Below are 22,402 nucleotides of genomic sequence, written 5' to 3'. Positions count from 1 at the left end.
GGGATCCTATGAGTGGTTGTTTAATACTCACCTTATGAAGTTTTCAGAAAATGGCGTCTTGTGAGCTTCGGGGCGGGACATGTGATGTCCTTAAAACAAGTCAAAGTGAGGCTCAGTATTGTGTGTGGCCTCCACATGCCTGTATGACCTCCCTACAGTGCCTGGGCATGCTCCTGATGAGGTTGCAGATGGTCTCCTGTGGGATCTCCTCTCAGACCTGGACTAAAGCATCCACCAACTCCTGGACATTCTGTAGTGCAACGTGACGTTGGTGGATGGAGCGAGACATGATGTCCCAGATGTGCTCAATCGGATTCAGGTCTAGGGAACGGGCAGGCCAGTCCATAGCTTCAATGCCTTCATCTTGCAGGAACTGCTGACACACTCCAGCCACATAGGTTCTGGCATTGTCCTGCATTAGGAGGATCCCAGGGCCAACCGCACCAGCATGTGGTCTCACAAGGGGTCTGAGGATCTCATCTCGGTACCTAATGGCAATCAGGCTACTTCTGGCGAGCACATAGAGAACTGTGCGGCCCTCCAAAGAAATGCCACCCCACTGCCAAACCGGTCATGCTGAAGGATGTTGCAGGCAGCAGATCGCTCTCCACGGCGCCTCCAGACTCTGTCATGTCTGTCACATGTGCTCAGTGTGAACCTACTTTCATCTGTGAAGAGCACAGGGCGCCAGTGGCGACTTTGCCAATCCTGGTGTTCTGTAGCAAATGCCAAGCGTCCTGCACGATGTTGGGTTGTGAGCACAACCCCCATCTGTGGACGTCGGCCCCTCATACCACCCTCATGGAGTTGGATTCTAACCGTTTGTGCAGACACATGCACTTGTGGCCTGCTGGAGGTCATTTTTCAGGGCTCTGGCAGTGCTCCTCCTGTTCCTTGTTGCACAAAGGCGGAGGTAGCGGTCCTGCTGCATGGTTGTTGCCCTCCTACAGCCCCCTCCACGTCTCCTGGTGTACTGGCCTGTCTCCTGGTAGCATCTCCAGCCTGTGGACACTAAGCTGACTGACACAGCAAACCTTCTTGCCACAGCTCGCATTGATGTGCCATACTGGATGAGCTGCTCTACCTGAGCAACTTCTGTGGGTTGTAGAGTCCGTCTCATGCTACCACGAGTGTGAAAGCACAACCAACATTCAAAAGTTAGCATAGCATCAGCCAGAAAGCATTGGTACTGAGATGTGGTCTGTGGTCCCCACCTGCAGAACCACTCCTTTATTGAGGGTGTCTTGATAATTCCAATAATTTTCATCTATTGTCTATTCCATTTGCACAACAGCATGTGAAATTGATTGTCAATCAGTGTTGCTTCCTAAGTGGACAGTTTGATTTCACAGAAGTTTGATTCACTTGGAGTTATATTCTGTTGTTTAAGTGTTCCCTTTATTTTTTTGAGCAGTGTATATATATATATATATATATATATATATATATATATATATACATAAATACATTTATATATATGCACATTTTTTCATTAATATATTGACTAATGAAGTAAATATAACGAGATCGCATTTCACTTTACAACAATGCATATCTACCTATACTGCCGTTATTATGAGATACTATGTATACTTTTTGTATACCTTTTACACGTATATACTTATCTTCGGTATACTTCACGGGAATTTTGTGCTTGGTTCTTATAATAATAAAGACTTATTTCTCTTTCTTTTCCTTATAAATCCTGTATTATTTCTCCACAAGCTTCCAAACTCTGAAAATAGCTCGATACCTTAGATATGCTCAATTAAAAATGACACATCACCAAATATATTCGGTTCAAACCCGCCATTTATTTTCATTGATGCATATACGAACACAGAGTCAGATTGACTTTGAAACGCGTTGACTATAAACCACTTTTCTTCAAATCCTGGTCTTGGATCCCTATTGGAATTCAGCAGTGCAGATTAAAGTCCATTTCTTATGATTATAATCATACACATTCGTGGATGCTGCAGCAGCTGGTATGTTCGCTTTGTTAATGGTTGAGCTACACACGACCCTTTCAGGTGAGCATAATACAATTGTTCCCCCACTGTATTACTTGGATAAGACCCTTTTGCACTTTGTGTTTTTTATCTACGTAATTTCTGCTGTCATCGTGGTCATTTTCCAAAGTATTCACATGAGCAGCAATTTGTCAAAGTTTGGTCTTGGTCTATATCTAGTCATATCTGCACTGCAGATGAACATCGTGATGCAACAAATAAACCTTCACCAGAACGTACATGTATGACGTGGTGCATGAAGTGGGTAAAGACTATGTGCATGTACAAAACAAACTCCTAAAACTTTTGACTAACTGAAATATATCTGAAAAATACCTTGGAAAAAGACAAAGCAATTCAGCTGTTCCCAAGACTGAATTTATTTGGCTACAATGACAGTAATATAATATATTCAGTAATACAAAAATCCAATCACATAGTAAAGTTATATTGTAATAAATAAATAAAAAAAAACAATTTTAAATAAATTGTAGGATATCATTTAGGTATATACGAGGGGCGATCCAAAAGTAATGATAATCGGTTATTTCTATTGCACACAGAAATTAAAATAAAATGTTTTCTTCTCTCTTAGGTACCCACTAGTCTAGGAAAAAAAAATCACTTAAATAGGCCACGATTCCCGGGAGCTACATTCATTTTAATAGGAACTGCTGAGGAGTGAACATCAAAATGGGAAAAAACTAGCTCAGAGCTGTCATCAAATACCTCTGCTTGAAAAAAATGACTACCAAAGACATACACAGCGACTTGGTGGAAACATTGGGGGACTCTTCTCCTCCATATTCCACAGTTGCACGCTGGGCCAAGGAATTTAAGCTGGGAAGAACATCGACGGAAGATGAACATCGTGAAGGACACCCATCCACGTCGCTCAATGAAGAAAACGTGAAAAAAGTTGAAGAAGTTGTATTGGCCAATAGAAGAGTGACTATCAGGCATGTAGCTGAGGTCACAGGGATCTCATATGGCAGTATTCAAAGAATCCTTGCAAAAGAATTGCATATGAGAAAGGCCTCGGCGCGTTGGGTGCCAAAAATGTTAACCGACAAGCAAAAGAAGAAACGAGTTGACATTTCAATAGCAAATCTCAAAAAGTTTCAAGCAGACAAGGAGAATTTTTTTGTCACGTTTTTTGACCATGGACGAGACCTGGATCCACCACTTTGATCCCGAAATGAAACAACAATCGATGACATGGAAACGAGCCAACGAACCGACGCCGAAGAAATTCAAAGTGTCAAGCTCAGCAGGGAAGCTTATGGCGTCCGTTTTTTGGGATGCTGAAGGAATAATTATGGCGGACTATTTGGAGAAGGAAGCCACTATTACGGGCTCCTACTACGCAGAATAAATAAGAAGATTGCGGGAGGCTATCAAGGAGAAAAGGCGCGGCAAGCTGGAGTGCTGTTTCACCAAGATAACGCGCCGGCTCTCAAAGCTGCAGTTGCCATGGCTACCATTCAAGAAGCGGGCTTTGAACTGGTGGAACACCCCCCCTATTCGCCAGATCTATCCCCCAGTGACTTCTTTCTCTTTCCTCGGCTCAAGGAACACCTCCGGGGCAAGAAATTTGACGACAATAGCGACGTGATAACCGCTGTTGGGGATTTTTTTGAGGGTCAAGATCGAGAATTTTTTTCGAAGGGAATTCTAAGTTTAGAAAAGAGATGGACTAAATGTATAGACTTGTTAGGAGACTATGAAGAAAAATAATTTTTTTTTGACTATATTCATTGTGTCTAGTATTGATTATCATTACTTTTGGATCGCCCCTCGTAGATGTAAATGACCATATAAGATTAAAGTGCTGTAAACTGATTACTATTTTTTACAGTTACAGGCATTATCCGGGACTTTATTATTTTTGTGTAAGGGGCTAAGAACTAACAGGCAGATAGTTGGTAATGTACCTATATGTTCTGCATGGGGATGATCTCTGCTGGTTCAGCCGGTGATTCAGCTGCCTCATCTCACCTCTCATTAACAGTGCAGCACCTTCTCTTCCAATCTGTTTCTGTGAACCGGGCATCACTGTAGGCGGCATGCTGATTGATAGTCTGCTCTCCGCACTTAGGTAGCGGGGAGCCAGCTGTCAATCAGCATGACATCGGCAGAGTCGCCCTGCCAACAGAGCACAACAGAATATAGGACTCTGCTTTATCGAATTGAAGGCAGGAGTGATCCATGACCACTCTGAGCCAGCAGAGATTGGCAACGAGCAGAACAAGCAGGTAGTTAGCAACCACCTACCTATCACTTACTACCCCCATATGCCAAAATAATAAAAATCCTGGATGACCCCTTTAACATTTTTGTTCTTCAGTGGCTTAAATACTGAAGTGATTCAGATTTAGTACTGTTTTGTGATCTAGTATTTGTTTTATTGTGTACAAAGTACTTAAGGTCAACATTGAGGTGCAACCCTATGTAGAAGAAACTTTTTGTTCACTCTCATCCTACCTTTTCTCAAGAGAATGATGGCGTCGTCTCCGACCAATTTAATCTCTGATGTCTGCTACCATTGTGGAGAGCAACATTAACAGGTTCAGAACACATATTTGGAATGGAGCCAGTTTTAGTAGAGACATGGATAGCAAGCCATATGTTATCCATGATCTTTGTTATACATATACTGTTATTTTGTTATACTCTTGGGCGTAGCATTGCTGCATTCCAAATCTGGAATCTTAAGCCTTTGGGTTAGAACCTGATGACACTCAGATCTTGAATAAACAAAGCTTAGTTATGCATTTTTTGGAAAACAAAGGTTTAGTTTTCTTTGATAAGGTGTATTCACAAACAGTAACTTCAACCATATACAGTAGCTGATAAAAAAAAGATTCCTGTTTTTGAAGGACAGCAGAACATCCACTGCATGCACATTTGGAGCCAGGACCTGGTGTTTCCTCGTTCATTTGTTTTTTGTGACTCAGTTTTCGAGATATTTTGCGATGACCTAATATTAAGTTTGTTCAAATAGCAGAACAAGATATCTTTATACAATGTCTTGACGTCTTCAACTGGTTTCCTCCAGCAACTTTATGCCTCGCACAATGGTAGGTCTTGGGATAGTAAACTGAAACAAAACCATTGAAATTAAGCTCAATTCTCTGCTAAATATTTAGAGATGTAGCCTTCATTACTATTCCTCTTGGCGTGAAATGTTACAGATGGCTTAATAGGACAAGCTTTAAATACAAATGTCATCTTCTACTGAAGATATGCTGACATTTCCCATGTTTTAGGCACTGATTTGAAAGGGAACCCCAAACCAAAAATTTGGAGGAGGATTTTTTTCTATTACTTCTTTTAGGAAAAATCCACCTCCAAAATTTTTGGTTTGGGTTTCCCTTTCAAATCAGTACCTAGAACATGTGGGATTTCAACACATCTTCAGCAGAACATGACATTTTTTTTTAAAAGCATGTGTGACAAATTCACTGGTGTTATATGCGAGGGGAGGTATCTGTCAGTCATGATGCTTTCCTGTGTGAACTGAGACCTACGGAATTTCTGCCAGCATGTCATATGCTTGGGGTTACCGCTTTTAAAGAGTGTGGTTTTATGGGATAGACGTAGAGATGGGAGGAAAGTCATTCCCCATACCTCCCCTCAGGGCATGGCTGAGCAAGCTTTAAATGTTCAGTCCCGTTTTTTTTTCTCTGTGTTGTGTTTGGAGAGGCAAGGTCTCCAGACTGGACAGCCATAGCTCAGAGAGGAGCATAAGGCTGGAAAAAACCTGTGTGAGCAAACCGCATACACACATATGGACTGTGCTATCGTTTATCTTTTGTTTTGTTGTTTTGCCAGTAAGGCTGCGTTTATTTTTGGTGGAGTTGCAGGGCTTTATGCCACATAATAAAGCCTGCAGAGAAAACCCGGTTCCTGAGTCTACTTCCGGAAGCAGCCAAACGAGTCGACCTACCACAGCTGGTGTGAGAGTGCGTGCAAGATTCCAGGAACACGTGTACCTGCTACAGAGACCGGTGGATATCCTGGGTGAAGGCCGGTAGGTGGTCAGAGAAGCCCGGCAGCATGGAGAAGCTCATTAAGCACCTGGTGCAGAGCCAACAACAGATGCACCAACAGCACTTGCAGAGCCAGCAGCAGTACCAGGAGACTACCAAACTGTTGTTGCAACAGATCTAGTTGGAGCAAAAGATGCAGCAGCAGTACCAGCAGGAACAGCAGCAGCAGATACAGCTTCTGTCGGGTGCCATACAGGGGAGGACAACCGCCCCACCCCCAGGGCAGATTGATGACTCCCACATCAGGAAAGCGGTAAGATGGGCCATGCAGAAAATGACTCCTGGGGATGATGTGGAAGCATTTCTGACTGTGTTTGAGAGGGTGGCTGATCGGGAGAGACTTCCAGCAGAACAGTGGGCAGAGGTTCTGGCACGATATTTGTCGGTGGAACTCCAAAAGGCATATTACGACTTGGCACTGCAGGATGCCAAGGAATACGTCAAGCTAAAGACAGAGATCTTAGCACACCTGGGAATGAATATGGCGGTGAGAGCCCAACGAGTCCACCATTGGGTGTATGCCAGCGACATACCCCCTAGCTCACAGATGTTTGACTTATTCCATCTCGTTCAGAAGTGGTTGCAGTCAGAGTCCTCCACTCCTGCCCAGATGGTTGAACGGGTGGTGATTGATAGATTTGTGCACTCCCTTCCCAAGCCAGCTGGGAGCTGTTTCACCAAGATAACGCGCCGGCTCTCAAAGCTGCAGTTGCCATGGCTACCATTCAAGAAGCGGGCTTTGAACTGGTGGAACACCCCCCCTATTCGCCAGATCTATCCCCCAGTGACTTCTTTCTCTTTCCTCGGCTCAAGGAACACCTCCGGGGCAAGAAATTTGACGACAATAGCGACGTGATAACCGCTGTTGGGGATTTTTTTGAGGGTCAAGATCGAGAATTTTTTTCGAAGGGAATTCTAAGTTTAGAAAAGAGATGGACTAAATGTATAGACTTGTTAGGAGACTATGTAGAAAAATAATTTTTTTTTGACTATATTCATTGTGTCTAGTATTGATTATCATTACTTTTGGATCGCCCCTCGTAGATGTAAATGACCATATAAGATTAAAGTGCTGTAAACTGATTACTATTTTTTACAGTTACAGGCGTTATCCGGGACTTTATTATTTTTGTGTAAGGGGCTAAGAACTAACAGGCAGATAGTTGGTAATGTACCTATATGTTCTGCATGGGGATGATCTCTGCTGGTTCAGCCGGTGATTCAGCTGCCTCATCTCACCTCTCATTAACAGTGCAGCACCTTCTCTTCCAATCTGTTTCTGTGAACCGGGCATCACTGTAGGCGGCATGCTGATTGATAGTCTGCTCTCCGCACTTAGGTAGCGGGGAGCCAGCTGTCAATCAGCATGACATCGGCAGAGTCGCCCTGCCAACAGAGCACAACAGAATATAGGACTCTGCTTTATCGAATCGAAGGCAGGAGTGATCCATGACCACTCTGAGCCAGCAGAGATTGGCAACGAGCAGAACAAGCAGGTAGTTAGCAACCACCTACCTATCACTTACTACCCCCATATGCCAAAATAATAAAAATCCTGGATGACCCCTTTAACATTTTTGTTCTTCAGTGGCTTAAATACTGAAGTGATTCAGATTTAGTACTGTTTTGTGATCTAGTATTTGTTTTATTGTGTACAAAGTACTTAAGGTCAACATTGAGGTGCAACCCTATGTAGAAGAAACTTTTTGTTCACTCTCATCCTACCTTTTCTCAAGAGAATGATGGCGTCGTCTCCGACCAATTTAATCTCTGATGTCTGCTACCATTGTGGAGAGCAACATTAACAGGTTCAGAACACATATTTGGAATGGAGCCAGTTTTAGTAGAGACATGGATAGCAAGCCATATGTTATCCATGATCTTTGTTATACATATACTGTTATTTTGTTATACTCTTGGGCGTAGCATTGCTGCATTCCAAATCTGGAATCTTAAGCCTTTGGGTTAGAACCTGATGACACTCAGATCTTGAATAAACAAAGCTTAGTTATGCATTTTTTGGAAAACAAAGGTTTAGTTTTCTTTGATAAGGTGTATTCACAAACAGTAACTTCAACCATATACAGTAGCTGATAAAAAAAAGATTCCTGTTTTTGAAGGACAGCAGAACATCCACTGCATGCACATTTGGAGCCAGGACCTGGTGTTTCCTCGTTCATTTGTTTTTTGTGACTCAGTTTTCGAGATATTTTGCGATGACCTAATATTAAGTTTGTTCAAATAGCAGAACAACAAGATATCTTTATACAATGTCTTGACGTCTTCAACTGGTTTCCTCCAGCAACTTTATGCCTCGCACAATGGTAGGTCTTGGGATAGTAAACTGAAACAAAACCATTGAAATTAAGCTCAATTCTCTGCTAAATATTTAGAGATGTAGCCTTCATTACTATTCCTCTTGGCGTGAAATGTTACAGATGGCTTAATAGGACAAGCTTTAAATACAAATGTCATCTTCTACTGAAGATATGCTGACATTTCCCATGTTTTAGGCACTGATTTGAAAGGCAAGGTCTCCAGACTGGACAGCCATAGCTCAGAGAGGAGCATAAGGCTGGAAAAAACCTGTGTGAGCAAACCGCATACACACATATGGACTGTGCTATCGTTTATCTTTTGTTTTGTTGTTTTGCCAGTAAGGCTGCGTTTATTTTTGGTGGAGTTGCAGGGCTTTATGCCACATAATAAAGCCTGCAGAGAAAACCCGGTTCCTGAGTCTACTTCCGGAAGCAGCCAAACGAGTCGACCTACCACAGCTGGTGTGAGAGTGCGTGCAAGATTCCAGGAACACGTGTACCTGCTACAGAGACCGGTGGATATCCTGGGTGAAGGCCGGTAGGTGGTCAGAGAAGCCCGGCAGCATGGAGAAGCTCATTAAGCACCTGGTGCAGAGCCAACAACAGATGCACCAACAGCACTTGCAGAGCCAGCAGCAGTACCAGGAGACTACCAAACTGTTGTTGCAACAGATCTAGTTGGAGCAAAAGATGCAGCAGCAGCACCAGCAGGAACAGCAGCAGCAGATACAGCTTCTGTCGGGTGCCATACAGGGGAGGACAACCGCCCCACCCCCAGGGCAGATTGATGACTCCCACATCAGGAAAGCGGTAAGATGGGCCATGCAGAAAATGACTCCTGGGGATGATGTGGAAGCATTTCTGACTGTGTTTGAGAGGGTGGCTGATCGGGAGAGACTTCCAGCAGAACAGTGGGCAGAGGTTCTGGCACGATATTTGTCGGTGGAACTCCAAAAGGCATATTACGACTTGGCACTGCAGGATGCCAAGGAATACGTCAAGCTAAAGACAGAGATCTTAGCACACCTGGGAATGAATATGGCGGTGAGAGCCCAACGAGTCCACCATTGGGTGTATGCCAGCGACATACCCCCTAGCTCACAGATGTTTGACTTATTGCATCTCGTTCAGAAGTGGTTGCAGTCAGAGTCCTCCACTCCTGCCCAGATGGTTGAACGGGTGGTGATTGATAGATTTGTGCACTCCCTTCCCAAGCCAGTACAGACTTGGGTTACCCAGGTTAACCCCAGAACGCAGATGACTTCATCGGCGTGGTAGAGAGGTACCAGGTGGTTGAGAAATACCTCGGGAAACCAGAAATAATCACTTCTCCATACTGGGATACCCAAAATGGGGCGGGTTCACCACGGAAGGGTTCTAGAGCCACCACTGGGGGGCGTCCCACTCCCACTGAAGGTGCCACAAGGACTGTTGCTAAAGATCATAGACGTAGCCGCCAGGTGACATATGTCCCCACAGCCCATGAACTGCAGTCTAGGCAGACGGGTCTCCTATTATGCTTATCCCGCCTGCAGTGTGGACTGTCGACCCGGCGAGGGGCTGCAGGCATGTGCCGTGTCCGTTAATGGGGTGATGGTGCTTGGACTGTTGGATTTAGGGAGTCTAGTCACCCTAATCAGTGCCATCCTTCCCCACCAGCTCATCTTTTCCAAGACTGTGGGCGTCCGCTGCATACATGGAGATGCCAAGGACTGCCCTGTGGCCACAGTGACAGTGGGAACAGACTGTGGTGCCCAATCTCACAAAGTCAGGGTCATACATCCCGTCATATTGGGGCGCGATTTCCCGTTGTTCTGGGATTTGTGGGGGAAAGGTACCAGACTGAGTCACGTGGACAAATTCTAGGTCCCTAAGGAAATACCCCCGTTTTCATCTGAAGGGGATGAGTTCCCATTGTGTATCCTTGCCAGCAACGAGACTGTGACTGAGGAGGCTGACCTCCCTGAGTTAGAGGTGGCAGGAGAGAACTTTGGGTCTGCTCAAGTTCAGGACTTGACCTTGAAGGGCTCATGAGACAATGTTACTGTCTGTAATAAGGTTGCTCAAGAGCCGGGGGAAAACACCAGGTACCCACATTTCGCAGTTCAGGGGGAGTTATTGTATCGGGTGACCAAACTGGGTGATGAGATAGTGGAGCAGCTGTTAGTTTCAGGGCCCTACTGACAGAGGGTATTAGATATGGCCCATTCGCATGCTCTGGAGGAACACCTGGTGGTCGAGAAAACTGAGGAGAGGATATTGAGAAGGTTTTATTGGCCAGAGTGTTACTGGAAGATCCTGAACTATTGTAGGTCATGCCCCACCTGCCAGATAACCACACCCTCCTCCCACTTCTGTAGTCCTTTAATCCCCCTATCTGTGATAGAAGTCTCCTTTGGGAGGATTGCCATGGACCTAGGGGGGCCCTAAGTCATATTAGCCCGGGGCCACCAATACATCATGGTGGTCATGGTGGACTACTTGTCCATATATTTGCCAGGACCGGAATGCCGAAGAAGATACTAACGGACCAGGAAACCCCATTCATGAGCAAAGTAATGAAGGATCTGTGTAAAGTCCTTCAGATTACCAAGCTGCGAACCTCAGTTTACATCCGCAGACAGAAGGCCTGATGGAGCGCTTTATTAAAACCTTAAAAGCGATGCTCAAAAAGGTCGTAGAGAAGGACGATAGTGACTGGGACTACCTGCTACCATTTCTGCTCTTCTCGGTAAGAGAGGTCCCACAAGCCTCTACAGGTTTCTCCCCATTTGAGCTAATGTATGGACGACATCCACGAGGGCTCCTGGATATTGCCAAGGAAACCTGGGTGTTAGGATCTGCAACATGTACTAAGGAAAGATAGGGGAAAGCTGTCCCTACAGTAAGACTAAGCTGAATCCCTACGATGTAGCGGGCTGCCTGTTCCTTGCGAACAGACCCGCCTTAGTCCTCGGCTAGCCTGAACGAAGACCTATAGCATAAGGGGAGGGGTCCCTAAAAGAACTAAGGACTGGAACAAAAATGGGACACCTCCTGAACAGAGAAAGTTGATGCAGAACACAAAAAGACAAACTGACAAAAAGGTACTAGAGGTACCAGAAGGACCAAGCGAACTGAGAGAGAAAGGCACCGAAGCACCTGGCTAGTAAAACAGTCAAACAACACTGAAGTCCAGCACAGCCAAAAGGGCGGAGCTGGAATATAAAGGCAGATGGTCACGTGACCGCAAAACACCAGATGGAAAAAACAAACAGGAGGGTTCTAACAGTACCCCCTCTTTTATGAGGATCCTCCGGATCCTCCAGGCCCAGGCCTATCCGGAAACCTCTTGTGGAAAGCTCTAACAAGCCTAGGAGCAGAGACATCATCCGCCCTTACCCAGGAGTTATCTTCGGGACCGAAACCCTTCCAGGAGACATGATAGTGTAATTTCCCTCTATGTCATCTAGAATTCAAGATAAGAGAAATTTCATATTCGCCGGCTTCCACCACAGGAGGAACTGTGACAGTGGCGTCCCTATCTGATACATCAGCCTTTTTCAATAAAGAAACATGAAACACAGGATTAATCTTGCAGGAAGTAGGGACATCCAACCTAACCGCAGACAGGTTAACAACCTGAAGCACTTTAAATGGACCCACAAACTTAAGACCCAGTTTTTTAGAGGGAATCCTCAACCGCAAGTTCCTTGAGGACAACCAAACCATGTCACCCACAGTAAACAAAACCTCCTTATGTTTCCTGTCAAAATACTTCTTGGACTTCTTGTTAGCCTCTTGAAGGTTGCAACTTACATTAGTCCAAACTCTCTCCAAATCACTGGAAAAATTTTCTTCCTCCGGCACCGCCGACCCCAATTTGGAAAACGTACCAAAAGATGGATGTTTCCCAGTACAAAAAAAAAAAGGAGAACACCCAGCAGAGGAGGATTTATGATTGTTAAGAGCAAATTCTACGAGAGGCAGAAACTCAGACCTCACCTCTTGATTGTCCGCCACAAAACAGCGCAAAAACTGTTCTACATCCTGGTTCTTTCTTTCAGTCTGTCCATTTGACTCAGGATGATACCCAGATGAAAATGACAAATGGACTCCCAACCTGTCACAAAAAGTACGCCAAAAGCGAGCCACAAACTGAGGTCCTCTATCAGAAACAATATCTGTGGGAACGCCATGAAGCTTGACAATCTCTTTAACAAATGCCTTAGCGAGTGTCTTGGCGCAAGGCAACTTAATGAATGGAACCAAATGAAACATCTTACTTAAACGGTCCACGACCACCCAGATGACAGTAAAACCCTCGGACACAGGCAGATCAGTGATAAAATCCATTGTGAGATGCGTTCAAGGCGCACTAGGAACCTCCAGAGGGCAAAGCAACCCCGCAGCAGGAGTATGTGAAGCCTTTGACCTAGCACACACCGTACATTGACGCACCCACTTGATGACTTCTTTCTGCCATCCAGGCCACCAAAAACTGCTACTGATAAGTCTCCGAAATTCCTGGATGACCTGCCAACCGAGATTCATGACACTCCATAAACAAATCTCTCCTAAAGGTTCTAGGCACAAGCAACCTCCCATGGGGAGTGTTAGATGGAGCATCATCTTGAGCTTTCAGAATCCCATTCTCCAAAGCGGAATCCAATGCCGCCACCACAACTCCTTTCTGTAAAATGCTCTCCTCCTCCTCGGCACCGACCGTAGGAGAGCAGCTGTGAGATAAAGCATCGGCTTTAACATTCTTAGTACCAGGGATATAGGTAACAGAAAAATGAAACCGAGAAAAAAAAAATGCCCACCTAGCTTGGCGGGCATTCAAGCGCTGGGCAGCATCCAGATAGATCAAATTCTTATGATCTGTGAAAACCTGAATAGGAAATCTAGCACCATCCAAAACATGACGCCAATGTTCAAATAGCCATCAACTTCTGATTTCCAACATCATAATTCAGTTCGGTTTCCGAATTTTTTTTTCGAAAAGAAGGCACAAGGATGTACTCCATCTTTGTTCTCCTGAGACAAAACTGTTCTCACCCCCACCGATGAAGCATCAACCTCGACAAAAAAGGCTTGATCTCATGAGGCTGCAAAAGGATAGGGGCGGAACTGAACCTCTCTTTGAGATACTTAAACGCTTCAATGGCCTCAGTAGTCCACTGGGCCATATTCGCACCTTTCCTGATGAGATCAGTTAGAGGCTTAACAATTACAGAAAATTTTTTAATGAATTTCCTGTAATAATTGGCAAAACCCAAAAATATCTGTATAGATTTCAAACCAATAGGCCTAGGCCATTCCTGCACAGCCAGAACCTTAACCGGGTCCATCTCAAAGCCTTTGCTGGAGACAATGTAGCCCAAAAAACTAATTTTCTGTACACCGAACTCACATTTCTCCAGCTTAGCAAAGAGTGAATTATCACTCAATCACTGCACAACTTCACGTACACTCTGCCAATGGGACTCCTGATCAGGCGAATAAATCAAAATGTCATCCAAATACACAACCACATTCTTACCAATCAAAGGTCTCAGGATGTCATTAATAAGGTTCTGAAAAAATGCAGGTGCATTGGTAAGACCAAAAGGCATCATCAGATTCTCAAAATGACCTACCGGAGTGTTAAAAGCAGTTTTCCATTAATCACCATCCTTCACTCGTAACAAATTGCATGCCCCCCAGAGAACAATTTTAGAGAACCACTTGGCCCCCACTAACTGGTTAAACAAGTCAGGAATTAACGGCAATGGGTAGGAATTGCGTACGGTAATCTTATTAATCTCACGAAAATCCAGACAAGGACGTAAACCCCCATCCTCTTTTTTAACAAAAAAAAATCCAACTGCCACATGCGATAAGGTCTAATGTGACCAGCAGCCAGGCTAGTCTGTATGTACTCCTCCAAGACCTTTCTTTCAGGGATATTCAGATTAAACAAGCGACTCTTGGGAAGAGTAGCTCCCGGAACAAACTCAATGGCGCAATCATAATCCCTATGAGGAGGTAAAACTTGCGACTCCTCCTCTAAAAAAACCCTCCAAAAATCTTGAATAGGTACAGGTAATTCCCCTTTTTCAACAGCCGCAATGCGACCATTACAACATTTATCATAGCACTTCGGACTCCAAGACTTAATCACATTAGTAGATCAGTCCTGCAAAGGATTGTGCAGTTTTAACCAAGGCAATCCTAGAACGACCGGAGAGGGTAAATTATCTAATACAACCAAGTCCCAAAATTTCTTGGTGAAGACCATTGATAGTGAGGGGAAATGCAGCAACCTTGTGAGTAATACATTTCAAGGGAGTGTTATCAATTGCAATCACAGAAATAGGTGATGACAAAGGTTTGGATTTCAATTTAAGTTTTTCCAAAAACCCTTTATCAATCACATTAAGTGTTGAACCACAATCCACAAATACCTGAAATTCAATCAAATTTTCCTGCAAAGTTGTACTCCCTGAAAGAAATACTCCTGCAGAGCGTAAACAAGCTATATCTGACCTCTTTTTTTTCTTCTTTACTTAAACGAAGCTCACAATACTTAATCAAATGGTCAGCTTTACCACAATAAAAACACAATCCCTCGGCAAACCTCCGGTCTCTTTCCTGAGAGCGGAGCGACATCACCCCAACCTCCATCGGTTATCCGCCATATGAGCAAATTTTCTGGGGACTAGGACCTGGCATTACAGGAGTCTTTACCTCATTTTGCCTGGACCTCAGCCTCCTATCCACACGAACAGCTAATTGCATGGCATCCTGCAAAGTCTCAGGTGCAGGGAATGCAATTAGCAAATCATTAACCCTCTCACTCAGACCAGCAAGAAATAAACATTTCAGAGCAGGATCATTCCATTTAACTTTAGAAGCCCATCTTCTAAAGTGTGTGCAATAATTTTCAACATCACCTGACCCCTCAATCAAACGCCTGAGTTCTGCCTCAGCAGATGAGATTTGCTCAGGATCGTCATATAATAGCCCCATAGCAGAAAAATTTCTTCTACTGACCTTAAGCATGAATCATTAAGTTGGAGAGAAAAGGCCCACCCCTGTGGTTCATTGCGCAAAAGTGACATAGTAAAACCAATGCGCTGTGATTCATTCCCAGAGGACCTTGGTCTCAAACAAAAATATAACAAACAACATTTTTAAAGAAAAAAAATCTTCCTGTTTACCATAAAAAAAAATCCGGCAGTCCTACCTTGGGTTCCATAAAATGCGCTACAGAAAAGCTACTCAAGTGTTGCTGGAGCTCGGCCACCTCCAGAGACAATCCCTGCAAGAGTTGAGCCAAATTCTGGACGGAAACCATACTGATCCCCGAATTTCTTTCCTTTTAGGTTTTTGGGCTGGACTTACTGTTATGATCTGCAACATGTACTAAGGAAAGAAAGGGGAAAGCTGTCCCTACAGTAAGACTAAGCTGAACCCCTACGATGTAGCGGGCTGCCTGTTCCTTGCGAACAGACCCGCCTTAGTCCTTGGGTAGTCTGAACGAAGACCTATAGCATAAGGGGAGGGGTCCCTAAAAGAACTAAGGACTGGAACAAAAATGGGACACCTCCTGAACAGAGAAAGTTGATGCAGAACACAAAAAGACAAACTGACAAAAAGGTACTAGAGGTACCAGAAGGACCAAGCGAACTGACAGAGAAAGGCACCGAAGCACCTGGCTAGCAAAAACAGTCAAACAACACTGAAGTCCAGCACAGCCAAAAGGGCAGAGCTGGAATATAAAGGCAGATGGTCACGTGACCGCAAAACACCAGATTGAAAAATCAAACAGGATGGTTCTAATACTGGGAAGCCGAGGTTACACACCACCGGAGCATCATAGAACATGTCGCCCAGATGCAGGAGAGAATGGCAAAAGTGATGCATATCATGACGGCTCATCTCCTCCAGGCACAAGAGGCCCAGGCAAGGGTCTATAACAGGTCAGTGAGGCTGAGGCAGTTCCATCCTGGGGATCATGTTCTGATGCTTATTCCCACAGTCAAGAGCAAGTTCCTGGCCAAGTGTTAAGGCGTATGAGGTGGTTCAGAAACTCAGCGAAGTGAACTACAAAGTTCACCAGCCTGGCCGAAGAAAGCCGCACCAAGTGTACCATTTGTGTTTCCTCCCTCCATTAACCTACCTGTGCCCGATATTGCCATTTCCATTTGTGGCTCAACTGTTACTCCCCAGCAACAAGCCTGCTGTCTTGGGGTCATTTTTGATTCAGATCTTTCCTTCACTCCTCACATCAAATCACTCGCTCGTTCATGTCATCTACACCTCAAACCTCACTTACACTATATACTGCAATACCACATTATGGCGGTATACAGTGAAAATCATGGTCTCCTAGGAAGCCTGTGGCCGAAATTCGCAGGAGTACCAAGATGATGGTAACAAGGGCTTTCGACAGGCCACATGCTGTCTTTTTAACCCATATGTGCACCTCAATGACGTTTTTGAGAGCCAATGCTTGGGAGAATTAGCAACCACAACAGAAAAGATGGTTACCATATTATTGCAATGTACAATGAAAATCATAGTCTCATAGGAAGCTCAGCCTGTGGCCAAGCTTCACAGGAGTACCAAGATGATGTCAACAAGGGCTTTAGACAGCCCCTCTGCTGTAATTTTAACCCATTTGTGCACCACAATTCCATTTCTGAGGGCATGCGAGCATCAGCCATCACAACAGAAATTGACAGCGAGATTTTATTCGTTAACAGCAGCGATCAAAGTTTTACTCTGAACGCTGCTGTTCGATACAGATGCCAGCTATGTAACAAAGCCAGCATTTGCTTCATGTGGACCACACATATGGGTGCTCACTTTTCAATGCAGTAAATGTACATGATATTGCTTCAAGAGATTAATATCTTACCGTCAGATTGGTGTTTACTGTCCACAAGTTTGGGCGGAAATTAGAACTCAAAGAACCTGAATTTTAAAAAAATAAGCAAAATAATTGATTGCAATTGTACTATCTAGTTCACCCGTAGCCCTTATTGTGGCCTCGTCATACTGACTATAGACCCAAACTTGCTCTGGTCATTTTTGGTTGGGACAGGTTGACTTGGTATTATCAGATAACTCACCACTGGTACGGTCGCTATGCTTCTCCCATTCATCCTCATTCCACCGCTTGTAATCTATTAATCTGTCAAGACAGCAAAAAGAAAATACTAAGTACAACTAGCAGCAGTAGGATATCCCTGCTAGTGCTCACACTTGTAGTGCTATAATATAATTAATATTAAAAAATGTTCTCCAATACTACACATTTATTATTATTCCTATATCTGCAGGTAACTAGCATTTCTGGAGTTAACAGATTCTCTTTAATGTTAATCAAGTGGGTACTAAACAGGTGAACAATGAAGTTTTGTCATTTCTCTTTATGTTCTTTTCCAAGGAATCCTTTCTAAAATAATATACAAAATTAGGATTTGAAATAGTAATTAGCGATGAGCGATACTAAAATGCTCGAGTGCTCGTTACTCGGGTGGAGTAAATCGTAATGCTCGGGTGCTCCACACGATTAACGAATACAATGTAAGTCAATTGGAAACTCGAACATTTTTCCGGCGGCCCCCCCCCGGAGGTCTGGAGTCGGTCTAAAAATTGGTCAAATCAATGGAATCAGTGCTGAAATTACATGGAAACAGCATGGGGAAAACCCCTGGAAGCATTTATTAATCCCAGGTCACTTCCGTGAACAATGTTGTCAGAGTTATTAAGCCACTTTTACGGACTGACAATAAAACATACAAAAATGAAGGTAAAATGGATTTTGCTGGAAAAAATGTTTATTAATGACTTTAATATAAGGCAAAATAAATAACCAAAAAAAAATGCTCCTAAACACTTTGGGCTATGTTCACACGTAGCGTTTTTGATGCATGTTTGCACTTTTGCATTGCTTTCAACAGTGAAAAAAACATTCATCAGTAAATGTAATTTTGAGCATTTCATGTGAGACATGATCAGACACATCCTGTATCATTTATGAAAGAGGGACTCTGAAAGTCATAAAGCCTATTTTTACAGGGCCATGGCCCTCACTATTGTTAGAGGGCCATCTGCTGGCTATGCTCTGCATACTCGTGTATTGCTACTGCACTGTAGATAATCTATCTGAGGTGGTAAAATTTTATTTTTTGTATATATTCTGTAAAGTTTGAAATTTGGATGTTCAGCAGGTGGCCCTCACAATTTATGGATGTCCAACAGGTGGCCCTCACAATTTATAAAGTGGCAGCAGACAGCCTCCACTATTTTTAGAGGGCCAGCAGACACCTTGGGGACATATGAGACCAAGATAGAGCTTTAGGTACAGAGAAACTGCGAATGGATTGGACACATTAAATCAAGACATTTTTTCAACTTTGATTAATTTATGTTACATTTGTAAAATTTCTGTCAACTTCTATGAATTTCTGTCAACTATGATAAATTTCTTTCAACTTTGATTATTTTCTGAATACAGATCACAGTAAAATTATGAATTGGTGAATGAGTGCATGGAAAACAACAATCAAGTTATGCACTGTGGAAGATATGTATGTGACCAGAATATGAACACTCATTTTCAGATGATGATGCCTAGCACCTGTCCCTATTCTAAAAGCAGCGGTATCAATAGGGAATAGAATTGTTTTTTTCAGCATAGAGTATAATACAATAATCCCTGACTAGATGCCTTTAAGACACTATCTCTACTGCTATAGCTCACCCATACATAAATCGCTGATGAGAGGTAATATTGTACAATAAAAATTAGATTTTAATCGGCTCCGAAAATATTTAGTAAAGATCACCGTTAAAAATTATGAATCAATCAATGAGTGCATGGAGAACATCAATCAAGTTATGCACTGTGGAAGATATGCATTTGACAAGATTATGAACATTCATTTCCAGCTAATGATAGCTAGCACCTGCCCCTATTCTAAAAGCAGCTAACAGCGGTATCAATAGGAAATAGAATTTTTTTTCCAGCATGGAGTGTAATACAATAATCCCTGATTACATGCCTCTAATACGCTATCCCTACTGCTATAGTTCACCCGTAAACGAATCACAGATAAGAGAGGTAATGTTGAATAAAAAATAGATTTTTACCGACACCAAAGGGGTTTTTTTGGTACGTGGCGGCACAAAAGTATGGAGGAACGCAAGCAACCCTGCCTGCTTTGATGAATTTCTGAGTGCAGACTATATTAAAAAACATGAATCTGTCAATGATTTTTTTTAGAAAAAACAATCAAGTTATGGATTGTTATAGAGATGTATGTTACCAGAATGAACACTCATTTCTAGCTGATGATACCTAGCACCTGTTCCTAGTCTAAATGCAGTCAACAGTGGTATCAATAGTGAATAGATTTTTTTATATTTTTTTTGCAGAACAGAGTATAATACAATAATAATTGACTAGATGCCTGTAATAAGCTATCCCTTCTGCTATAGCTCACCCGTACACGAATCGCAGATAAGAGAGGTAATATTGTAGAATAAAAAATAAGAGTTTTTTTTGGTACATTTTAGCACCAAACTGTGGCGAAAAGCAAGCAACCCTGTCTGCTTTGATGAATTTCTAAAGTGTAGATTGTATTAAAAAAAATGAATCTGTCAATGATCTTTGGAGAAAAGCAATCAAGTTAAAGACAGTGTAAGAGATGTATGTGACCAGAATGAACACTCATTTACAGCTGACGAGAGCTGCATTTACAATAGGGACAGGTGCTAGGTAACAGCGGTATCAATAGGGAATACAATTTTTCTTTTGCTTGCAGCAGCCAGAGTATGAGGCAATAATCCCTGTCTGGATGCATGTAGTATAAGGCAATAATCCCTGTCTGGATGCATGTAATACGCTATCCATAGTGCGAAAGCTCACCCATACACAAATTTCAGATTAGAGTTAATATTGTAGAATATAGAATGTATTTGAATTTGCCTTCCCATTATTAAGGAGTGGGTCTCCTATACTGTTATTGCATATGCAGTAAGTGCAAGGACTGCCAAAAATTAGGAGACACTCCAATACTAATTTGAAGAGACGTAGTGGAGGGCCTCAGTAAAAAAAAATATTTTCCATTATTAAGGAGTGGGTCTCTTATACTGTTATTGCTTATGAAATAAGTGAAAAGTCTGCCAAAAATTAGGACACACTCCAATACCAATTTGAATTTGAAGAGATGTAGTAGAGGGCATCAGTAAAAAAATGTTTTCCCAATATTAAGGAGTGGGACTCCTAGACTGGTAATGCCCATGCACTAAGAAAAACATTTATCCCTGGGGGGTATACATATATATTTTATAGAATGTTCTCGGTAGGCCTCTAAAAATATTTCCTACGGGCATCATAAACACCCTTAGAAAAATTATGTGGGTGTTGCAGCACGGTCACCCTGGTGAAATGGTGGTGGAGGATGAGGAGAAGGAGGAGGACGACATAAAATAGAGAAAATCCTGAAGCGTATACCCATGTAAGGATTTGAGGGAGTTCATGGTAGTAGACCCTCCAAAAAAAAACACTGGATTTGAGTTTATGCTCCACTGCTATTATCCAGTGGTGTTGAGAAGTCAGGCCCAATCCAGCCCTTGTTCATTTTGCTCATTTTGATAAGGGTCAGCCTGTCAGCATTTTCAGTTGACAGGCGGATGTTATAATACCCCCGGCGGCACTAAAAACATGCTCTGACAAAACCATAGCGGCAGGGCAGACAAAGACCTCTAAAGCGCAGAGAGACAGTTCATGCCACGTGTCCAGCTTGTATTCCCAATAGTTGTAAGGCACAGAGGATTCACGGACGATGCTCGTACTGTCAGCAAGGTACTCCTTCAGCATCTTCCCAAACTTTTCCCTCCTTGTCAGAGTACCCCATGTATCAGGGCCTGGACGCTGGGAGGGTTTGAGAAAACTGTCCCACACCTTTGACAGTGTTCCCCTGCCTCTGATGCATCTGGTTTGTGTCTCCCTAGCCTGTACTCCTGGTCCTCCTCCTTGTCCTCCCCATCTTTAGGCCATCCACGCTGAACAGACAATATGAATGTGGTGTGGGTAGTACCATCTATAGCGCAGGAAACCAGCTCCTGTTCCTCCTCCTCCTCTTCTTCCTCCTTCTCTCCTTCTCCTCCTTATCACCCAATCCGTGTTGAGATGAGATAAGGATGGGCTGTGTAACATCATCCTGTATAGTTCCTTGCTCCTTCTCATCGTGCTCTGCCTGCACTGCCTCCTCTTTAATTGTGAGCAGCGAGCACTTCAGTAGACAGAGAAGCAGGATGGTGATGCTATTTATGGCGTTAAAACACACCAAAAAAAAGAGCAACAGTGTTTACCTGCCCAGGTCTAAGAGCTAATGCACTCAGGATGCAGCAAGCCATATAACAAAGATGGCGGCAACACAGGTGCAAAATACTGATGAGACAATCACTCACAACCTACGCAGTTCATGGAGGGGGTGATTGCTTAGCATTAAAATTGCACACAAAGATGACTTGTATAGGAAGCTGTTCACACATGGATAATGCACAGGATCTGGTTACAGCCTATTAATGATGCCCATACTATTCGATTATGTGGGCTGCACAGTACTATCTAAGTGCACCCCATGAGGACAGACACCCCAATTTGCAATGCCAACACTGATGGGCGTGGCTGCACCCTGGAATAAAAAAGTGCAAAAGATACATATATATATAACATATGAGGTATTAGTCGATATTTTGGCCAAAATATGCAAGCTTGCAACCAGCGTCAAGGGTCCTCACTAGAGATGAGCGAATGTGCTCGTCACTGCTCAGTACTCGCCCGAGCATAATGGTGCTCGACAAGCTTGGCGCTCGGCGAGTATTTCCGTGTTGCTAAAGCCGGAACTTGGGTCCCCGCCCTGCATGTTTGGCTCTCTTTAGAGAGCCAATGAACATGCAGGGATTGCTTGCCACGCACTGTAATACTGTAGCCATGTTGGTTGTGGGCAGTAGGAGTGATTGGTAGAGATGAGCG

The sequence above is a fragment of the Phyllobates terribilis genome, unplaced genomic scaffold (genome assembly GCF_046119375.1).
Source record: "Phyllobates terribilis strain yellow unplaced genomic scaffold, ASM4611937v1 Scaffold_11__3_contigs__length_659146591, whole genome shotgun sequence".
NCBI lineage: Eukaryota > Metazoa > Chordata > Amphibia > Anura > Dendrobatidae > Phyllobates > Phyllobates terribilis.
The sequence above is the reverse complement of the archived record's forward strand: the minus strand, read 5'-3'. Positions refer to the sequence as shown.